Below are 10,000 nucleotides of genomic sequence, written 5' to 3'. Positions count from 1 at the left end.
AACACTTACTAAAACAAAGAACAAAAAAAAGATTTTACTGAGCGTTTTCTCTTGGTTGGGTTTATGTTAACTAACACTAAGATCTTCTAGGGTTGTATTATTTGGTCGGCTGATGTTTTAAAAAAGTACATGTATGAAGAGTTCATAATGCCTTTGTCTAAGGCAGTTGAGATGATAATTGCTCAAGGACCTCACAGCGTGTTCAACCCCACACCACGTGACACTGCTCTTTCCCCGAATTAAAAGTTCTATCTGATCGGGCGTTTTTGGCTGTTGTGAGTTACTAAGACATTGAGGTCAGAAACCAAATGTTCTATCTGGTCTATCAAAATCATAAGATTATTCGAAGTCGTTATCAAGATATTCAAAGAATTTCTTTTTGGAAAAGCTGACATAATGTGGAACTCAAAATATTTGACTTCACATTTCTCCAAACTAGAACTTTGAATTTCTAAGGTAGCAGCTGCTCTGTGTTAGCCCGGGGCTATTGTAGCGATGCGTGGTCTCGAACGGATAATATTCATACTTAAATGTACTTGATCAGTTCTCTAGATATAAAAAACAAAACAGAAACATCAGCAACAACAACAACAACAACAACAAAAGCAACGTAACACTGATGAGGAATACTAGGATTCGAACTCGCGAAGAAAGCCATCATTACGCAACAGACAAAGCTATAGCCTTTTACTTTTAGCTAGACTTAAGGTTAAACAGAGAGACACCCCGATACTACTATAATCACTAAGTGCTGGAAAAAAATGAAAAACACAGTGGCACGACAGAGGTCGTTTAGCAATAGGAATGACTGTTATTGTTTTCCTCAGATTGCAATACACCACAAGTCATGGTTTCAGTTTTAAGTAAGTTTATTTAGTGTTTAAGGCCATTGGCCCAAATCACATCATATGAAACACTCATTTATTAAATCTAGTTTACATAATGAAAGAAGATTTCGGATAAAAGAGCAGTGCTGACACAAAAAGCTGGTACAGATAAAGGAAAAATACGGCTGAGTTCGGAATGTTGAGTTTCGACAAAGTGCGTTTGTCCGTGTGAAACAGCATGTAAGAAAAGCATTCTTACTCTGTATGATTTGGACCTCCATGGGTCCCCACTTAATCTCAAGAGCCCCTCATAAGACGTATAATATGTTTTCCTAAGTCGTGTCCCCGTCAGAGTACAGCCTAAGGTATCATTGGTATCCTTCCCTTTCCCATACTTAGAGTGGCACATGGTTATATCAACATGCACCTTTATGGAGCTATCAAGTCGAAACGAAAACAGGCCAATGACCGCTGTGCAACAGCACTACAGGGGGGAATGGTATCCTAGAATGGCTCCAGGTGGTTCGATCATTAAATTTTTGTTTTCTTTTTTTTTTAGGGGGGGGGGTGGTAAGTGTTTTACGGCCGTCACAACTGCATAAGGTCATATACGAGCTCGTGGGACATATTGAATATTTTCAGTTGGTAGTAAATTTTTAATTTTGCCAGGATGGCGAGTGAACCCTTTGGTTTTATCGATTTTTAGACCACGAAGGGATCTTTAACGTGCGCAACTTGCACACAGAACCTCCGAGGTTTTCGCGCTTCTCCGCGAAGGCGAGGTGTAGATCTTTCCTTCCAGAAGATCAGGGGTGTGGCTGAAAGACATCAGTAAGAAGGAGCCAAGGAGTAGCAGTAAAATGGCTGCAGAAAGAGTCAGAAGCCCAGAGGAGGGCACAAAGGAGAAGAGGGGGTGGGGGCAGAAAGTGGAGACGAAAGCAGACAACAGAACATTGTTAGAGAGCAGGAAAGGAGGTTAAAGGAGACAATTTTCGAGAACAAATTGTTTCCGTCGTGCCCGGATTCGAACCCACGACTTTTGAATAAGAGGCGAACGCCTTAACCTCTAGGCCACGAGAGCCCCATTCAGTTATGTTTAGAAATACGCTACGAAATGACTTGGATCAAATGCGCGATAGAAATGTATGTGTAATTATCTCATGAAAGTCCCTTCCAGGCAATAGTTTGTCAGGTCGTTCTTTCAAGTAAAATCTGCTAAGAGTATTCGCATGGATGCTATTAATTACAAAATGTGTTTCATAGATGAGTTTCAGGTTTCTATCTATAGCTACATCGCACCAGTAATGACTTTCACGGATGTCTTTTATAATGCTGTTAATTGATATGGATATCTTAAATTAAAGCGTTACTTTGAATAGCATTCAACGTGTGGAAAGAGTCACTTCCATATTACGTACATAATACTTCACGGGATCAAACCTTTAAAACGTGAAAAAAATTGTTGCTTTTTTAAGTGCCACTGGTCCTTTAAAGGTGAATGTGTAACAATGATCAACAGAGAAAAGGGTTTGTGGCCACAGCATAAAACGGCCTCACGAGTTGTACCAATATGTCTCCGTCATAATCCTTTGCGTGGGTCCAGTGATCTACTAATCCATTAAAAATAATGGGTCGCGGCTGAGTCAACAGTAATGGGCCCCCTGTAGAGGGCTAGCCATTTCTCCGAATAATCGAGAGTGTATGATCGTGTTCGGGCATGGGGTCAGACTCGTTAATAGTGTACTTTAAAAACAAAACAAAACAAGAATGAACTTTTAGCTCTGACGGTTTGATTCGCGTCATGAACCGTAATTATTTTTTAATATATTATTTTTTGGGGGGGGAGGGGGGTGAGGCTGTTGGAGGACCGGGAAGGGATTAGATAGATAGATAGATAGATAGATAGATAGATAGATAGATAGATAGATAGATAGATAGATAGATAGATAGATAGATTGATTGATAGATAGATAGATAGATAGATAGATAGATAGATAGATAGATAGATAGATAGATAGATAGATAGATGGATAGAGGGAGAGAGAGAGAAAGAGGGTGAGATACAGAGAGAGAGAGAGAGACACAGAGAGAGAGAGATGGAAATTGGTAGAGAGAGAGAGAGAGAGAGAGAGAGAGAGAGAGAGAGAGAGAGAGAGAGAGAGAGAGAGAGAGAGAGAGAGAGAGAGCGCTCAGTTAATATTATTATGACAGCTGAACTTCGATGTTGTTGACCCTTGTCTGAATACCCTTTCCAAACATTGTCAACTTGGCGTATTTTGCGTTGTTTTCATAGCTGTCCATTCACTTGACTCAGTCATATCGGAAATGGGCGTTAATTCCCAGCATGCCTACCTTTGTGGTAATCTCACTATGTTGGAAGGACCGTTTGACCCCCTATCCCACCTTACCATCACTGAATTCTGTATCGCCATCATGATAAATACTGCGGTTTTCACACTATAATATTCATAGAGAGATAAAACTTATTAATTTATCTCTACCCTTTATTTTTAAAAAAACCTCTTTAGTTGAAACGATTGAGTTATTGGTCCAATTAGTGTTTGAGGTGACTGGTACATTTCATTTTTCTCAGAATGAGAAACAACCGAATTTCAATTTTTTTTTCGGGGCACGATCTCTGGTTAGCTCTGCCTATTTTCCTTGACATTTTTGTCCTATTGTCAAGAGAGACGCAGAAACTAATTTTCCAAAGAAGCGAATCAGGTTCAACAAAAATATGCTTAACCTAGAGCAAATATGTTCAGAGTAGCCATTGGGTTTTTCAGTACGCGTAAATAGCAGATTATTATTAACTTTTTGAGGACATGTTTTCTGGTCATTCGACAATGCTTGAAGGGGCTCTGTTTTCGGGCCATAATTTTGTTATCTAGACTGATTTTTTAATTCTATTTTTATCTTGTTGAAACTTTGAAAAAGGCATGCAACAGCATGCATTCTGTGAAATATGCAAACTCGTGTTTCTGATTTGTGTATGATGGCTCGAAATATGTCTCGACATTGCTTTTTACCTGCTGCTGATCGGACATATCTGTGACCGCTCATCATCATCATCATCATCATCATCATCATCATCATCATCATCATCATCATCATCATCATCATCACCATCATCATCATCCTCATCCTCATCCAGTGCCGGATCTGAGACAGACATCGGTGATCATGGTTCTCCATTCATTCCTTTGCTCAGGTGCTCTTAAAAAAGCTACGGTTTCCTGATCTTTCCCCGTTATCCACTTGTTTAGGTTCCATAAGTAGGTTGCTCTGGGTCTACCCTTACCTCGCTTGCCGTCAATTTTTCCAATGGGAGTTAGATGTTCAAGACCTTTATATCTGTTCAGGTGTCCTAAAAACTGCATTTGTCGTTTTCTGATTGTTTTTAAAACAAGGTGCCCAATGGGGGATCGGATCGGGTCGGGTCGGTTTGCTAACCAGATTGAGGGCGCAAAGCAGCTATCGTGGCACAAGCCAATTGTAACCGACTCGTCGCCTCAGAAGCAAACCGGTTTGTTTTCAGGCAACGAGTGGGGCGATCGCCCCCGACCCGAACCCATCTGCAATGGGCACACAGTATAACAGTGAGCGTCTCACGTGGGCTTTATCAAGTACTGCCTCATCTGATTTTTTTTGCTGCCACGATGTTCTCAGCAATCTCCAGAGAAACCATGTTCTTGTTGTTTCTATTTTATTTTCACTTGTTTTTTAGGCGACGAGTCGGGCCATCGATAGCCTCTTTGCGTCCTCAATCTGGCCAGCAAAGCGACCCGACCCGACCCGACCCGACCCGACCGAATCGTGCCCAATGGCCACCCGGTATAAGGCCCGTGCACACTAGAAACATTTCGACCAGTCGCCCTGCTACAAAGCATGACGCCATTTGGTGGTGGGGAGAGGGGGGAATTGTCTCAATGGTGGCGTATTTTTGGCTGGTTCAATCTTTCTAGAGATCATAAGACATTGCTTTGTTATCGTAATGATCGAGCGATTTGTATAAGTCATTTTTTGTTGTTGTTTTGTTTTTTAGAAAGTGTTTTACGACGCTCGCAACTGCATAATGCCATATGAGCGCTTGTATGAGTCTGCACCGGGTTTCAATAGTTAGGGAGTAGAGCAAGTTGGCGTTCATGAGTGACGAAAATGTATAAATCATATAGGACAGATAAGTGCTATGCAAGGGTGATCAATTCTGAGCCTAATTATGGTTCCATTTGTCTCGATCAATGCGGGTACAAAAAGGTCTGTCAAGAGCAGGTGGTGATGAATAAGTGCCAAGTTAATAGATGTGAAAGGAATATATATATATATTATATAATTATATTATTCTCTCTCTTTTCCTCTCTCTCTTCTCGCTCTCTCTCTTTCTCTGTTTCTTTCTCTCTCTCTCTCTCTCTCTCTCTCTCTCTCTCTCTCTCTCTCTCTCTCTCTCCCTCTCTCTCTCTCTCTCTCTCTCTCTCTCTCTCCCTCTCTCCCTCCCTCTCTCTCTTACTCTCTCCTTTATTTTTTTCGACAAACTCGCATACTTTTTGGGCCTCGCTGTTAGCTCAGTAGATATCATGTTTGACTATTGCGTGGGTGACACTGATTCCAATCCTCAATAGCTTGTGAAGATTTTAAGGCGCTCCTTCTGTTTCCCTAATAGGTTCCCCCTCTTACACAATCTGACAGATTGGCACCGGAATCATTGTTGTAAATGGGGGGGGGGGATACTTTGGAAAAAAAAACTACCCCACCTTCCTCACTCAATGAAACGAGACAGAAAAAGGGGAGTGGGGGAGGGAGAGAGAGAGAGAGAGAGAGAGAGAGAGAGAGAGAGAGAGAGAGAGAGAGAGAGAGAGAGAGAGAGAGGGAGAGTGAGAGAAAGAGAGAGATAGTCTGTGTGTGTGAGAGAAAGAGAGAGGGAGAGAGAGAGAGAGAGAGAGAGAGAGAGAGAGAGAGAGAGAGAGAGAATAAAATCAGAAAAGTCACAAAATACCCACTAAATCTTAAAGATGGTCATTTTGGAAAGCAATATTAAAAATTCACCATAGTAATATTTTAAAAGTTACCACTCCACTTCATTTGAGACGGACAAAAAGAGCCAGTGGGCAGGTTGTTTTTCTCCCCTCTTCAACTATCTCCACTTTTTGGGGGGAGCGAAGAGCTGAAAGTTCAAACCAGCCGAAAGGGGGATCTCGTAGCCAAGAGGTTAAGGTGTTCGCTTCTCATTCAATAGGTCCCAGGATCGAATCTGGACAGCAACTGAATTTCGTCTTCTCTAAAAAATGGTCTCCTTTCACCTCCTTTACTGCTCTCTAACAATGTTCTGTCGTCTGCTTTCGTCTCCACTTTCTGCCCCCACCCTCTTACGTCCTCTGGGCTCCTGACTCTTTCTGCAGCCTTTTTACCACTTCTCCTCGCTCCTTCTTACTACTGTATTTCAGCCACACCCCTGAACTTCAGGTAGGAATGATCACACCTCGCCTTCTCGGACAAGGGTGAAAAATCTGTGCTAGTTCGGCAAATTAAATATCCCTTGGTGAAACAAAATCGATAAGAGTAAGCTTCGGCCCCAACACGGTCAAAATTCAAAATTTCCTATCCAACCAACTGAAAAGGTTTAATGTGTCTCGCGCACTCATATGATGACCTTATGCAGTTGCGAGCGCCGTAAAACACTTACAACTCCCCCCCCCCCCAAAAAAAACAACCAAAAAAAAAACTATCGAGTATCTCAGCCTTTCTTTTGGAATATTCTGTATCTCTCATCGTTGATCGAAATCCTGCCTCCTAAATGATCCAATTTGCCTCGATGCAGGCGTTGAAACACGAACATTTAAAAAAGTAAACTTCCAATAGAAGCTGGATAAAGGGGAAATGCCTAAGAACAGGTGCCCTCATAGTTCCCCTCTCTGTTTGTCTGTTTGTCTCCGCTAGCCTGTCATCGTATTCAACGAGTTTTGTTTCATCTCTCTATATGATGAGCAGTTTCCAGTGTTTGATTATGCAGTTGATGCAGCAAATGAGATTTGGATGAATGTAAATTTGCTGCCGGTAGAGGGGCACCATTCGAGGCTCTGCTATGTTTTCCTCAAACCAGCGTCTGTGGGTGGTTGGCGGGTGCTCTTGTGTGGTTTGCTCCTTCTTTCCTATCAAACATTTATCGTTTTATCTCCCCTCGTTCTTTTTTGTGTGTTACTTTCTTGTAACACCTCTTATCTTCGGCACTTATAGTATGACTGTATTGTTTTGCAAATGTCGTAAAACTTTTACTAAAGCAAAACCAGTCTCTGGGGTGTCGCGGTTAGGCGCTTGGCCATGGCACGTAGAAAGACTTGAACTAGATTGCCGCTTGAGGAGAATTTGTATGAAGTATCTCGGTCTTTCTGAAGGTCGTTTTATCCTTCGCAACCTTGATTGGTCCTGACAGGCAGGGTCAAATTCCGCCTCATAAATTAATTATTTAAACTGTGTCGATGGGGGTGTAAAAATGTGTTATTTACGCACGCACACAAAAAACAACATCAAACAATAACCAAACAAGAACAAAACAAAAACCCAACTTTTTTCGAATGTATGGATAGAAAAAAGGGGAGGGGGGGGGGGGACTGAATTTATTTAAAGTGGTAACCTGTTCTGTTACGAAGGATACGTTGCCATTCTCATTAATTTTGTCGTCTGTCGTTGTTGATAACCAAGTTGCAGTTTGATGACAGGGGAACTTAGGAAATAATGCAAATTACATCTGTTTGTAATCATGACAATAATAATAATAATAAAAATAATAATAAAAATAATAATAATAGTAACAATAATGACAATAATAATAGTAATAATAATAATAATAATAATAATAATAATAATAATAATAATAATAATAATAATAATTTACAACGTGACTGGCCAGGCCATGAAACGAATCTTCTAACTTTCGTTTCGAACTGGACATCCATCATTAATATGATGTCATTTATAATTTATTGATTTCTCTTCATATATTTGGCCCATTGTTTTGTGTTTGGGAGGGGGGGGGTATAAAGGTAAACGCTAACGGCTGGCTTTGGTTTATGCTGTTGTGACAAGCTGCATATGTGTCACGGCGTAGTGGAATCAGGCGCTCGCCAGTTTTTGGACATGTGGCGTTATTGGTATCATTTTAAAGCTTGTTTATTTGCCTTGCCTTTTATTTTTTAAAATACAGGTCTATCATGAATAGAAGTCGAGATATCTGCGATTACTGGAGGTGTGACCTTATGCAGTTGCGAGCGCCGTAAAACCCCATATTAAACTAAAAACAAATGGTGTGGGTCACCTGGTTTCTGTGACAAAATTAGCGAGAAAATAGCTGCCAAAGTTTGGTAGCTTCTAATAGGTTGAGAGTCCTTGGAAACTGTAAATATAGGCCTACTGTTTTATGCCTAAATGGCAGAAGTCAAAGACAGAAGAAGACTACATAGAATACAGGAAAGCTGGAAGAGAGACCAAAAGAATCATCAAAACTGCTAAAGAAAATGCATGGAAAATATATAGCGAGAAACTGACCAAAACCTGTAAGGAAAGCCCAAGAGAATTTTTAAAAAGTGTGAAGAGCATGCGGATAACGGAAGACCCATACAACCCGACATGCATTATAAATTATAAAGAGGGAAACGCCATTCTCGGCAAACGTGCAATCAAGAAAAGATGGGAAAATTACTTCCAAGAACTGCTCAACCCATACGCTTGCCACGGACAACAAGTAGAGTTCCAACCATCCTGTGGAGATCAAACAGATCCACCAATACTTCCCAGTGAAATAGAAAAGGCACTCAAGACCAGCCCCAAGAACAAAGCGCCAAGACCAGATGACATCACAGCGGAAGCCATAAGAGCTTGTGGAAACACCGGTATACTGTCTCTGAGGCGTATTTTCAACAGAGCCTGGGAACAAAGAAAATGCCCAAAAGACTGGCAGAAAGCTATAGTGGTACCATTATGGAAAAAAGGGCAACAAATGCGACTGCACAACATATAGAGGCTTGTCATTGTTAAGCCACTCAGGAAAAATGTATGCAAAGATACTAGAGCAGTGCATAAGACCTATTGTAGAGAGAAAACTGAGCAAAGCGGAGTTTGGATTCCGAAAGAGAAGAGGATGCACGGATGCCGTATTCGCATTACGACAGATATGCGAGAAAACAATAGAGCACAACAAAGAATCCAACATCGTCGTTATAGACCAAGAGAAGGCTTTTGACAGAGTAAACCATGCAAAACTCTGGAAGACACTAGAAAAGTATGGCGTCAGAGGACAATTGTTAGATAATGTCAGAGCTCTATATACCAACAGCAGAAGCTTAGTAAGAACGAAGGAAGGAAATACAGACTGGTTCAAAGTAAGATCTGGAGTACGACAAGGATGTGTTCTCTCTCCCGTCCTGTTTATAATATATATGGACACAATAACGCAAGAAGCAAACCAAAGCCCAAAAAGCCTAAATGAATTTCTGTTTGCAGACGACCAATGTCTAATTCATCATGACCAACAAAGCCTCCAAAATCACACTATCGAACTCAACAACACCTGTGAGAAATTCAACATGAAAATATGCACATTAAAAACTGAAGTTATGAAAGTGAACCGGAACCATAGTCCCCTGAACGTCCATGTCAATAGTAAACAACTGAAATAGGTGAAAGAGTTTAAATATCTTGGCAGCGCTTTTTCTGAAAACGGGTCCATAGACAGAGAAATAGAAATGCGAACTCAAAAAGCCAACGCTGTCACCTACCAGCTCGCACCCCTTCTATCTCATCTTAACATCTCCATGGACATAAAGAGACAGCTTGTCACCTCTATATTCATACCAACATTATGTTATCAGTGCCAGACCTGGACCTTAAGCAAAACCCATGAAAGCAAAATCACCGCATGCGAAATTAAATGTCTCCGCAAAACCCTTAACATCACAAGACGAGACAGGCAGAGAAATGAAGACGTAAGAGCAGCTATCGGCACTGAGTCCTGCCTGCGTTACATAGAAAGGCAGAGGATAAAATGGTTTGGCCACCTGTTACGCATGTCACCTGACCAGCCAGCCTTGAGAGCCTACAACACCAAGCACTCAGGCTATAAAGGAAGAGGAAGGCCACGCGAAAGGTGGATTGAGGGTGTCAAGGAAACCCTAAGAAAACAT

This window comes from Aplysia californica, unplaced genomic scaffold, assembly GCF_000002075.1.
Source record: "Aplysia californica isolate F4 #8 unplaced genomic scaffold, AplCal3.0 scaffold00802, whole genome shotgun sequence".
In the NCBI taxonomy this organism is placed as follows: domain Eukaryota; kingdom Metazoa; phylum Mollusca; class Gastropoda; order Aplysiida; family Aplysiidae; genus Aplysia; species Aplysia californica.
The sequence above is the reverse complement of the archived record's forward strand: the minus strand, read 5'-3'. Positions refer to the sequence as shown.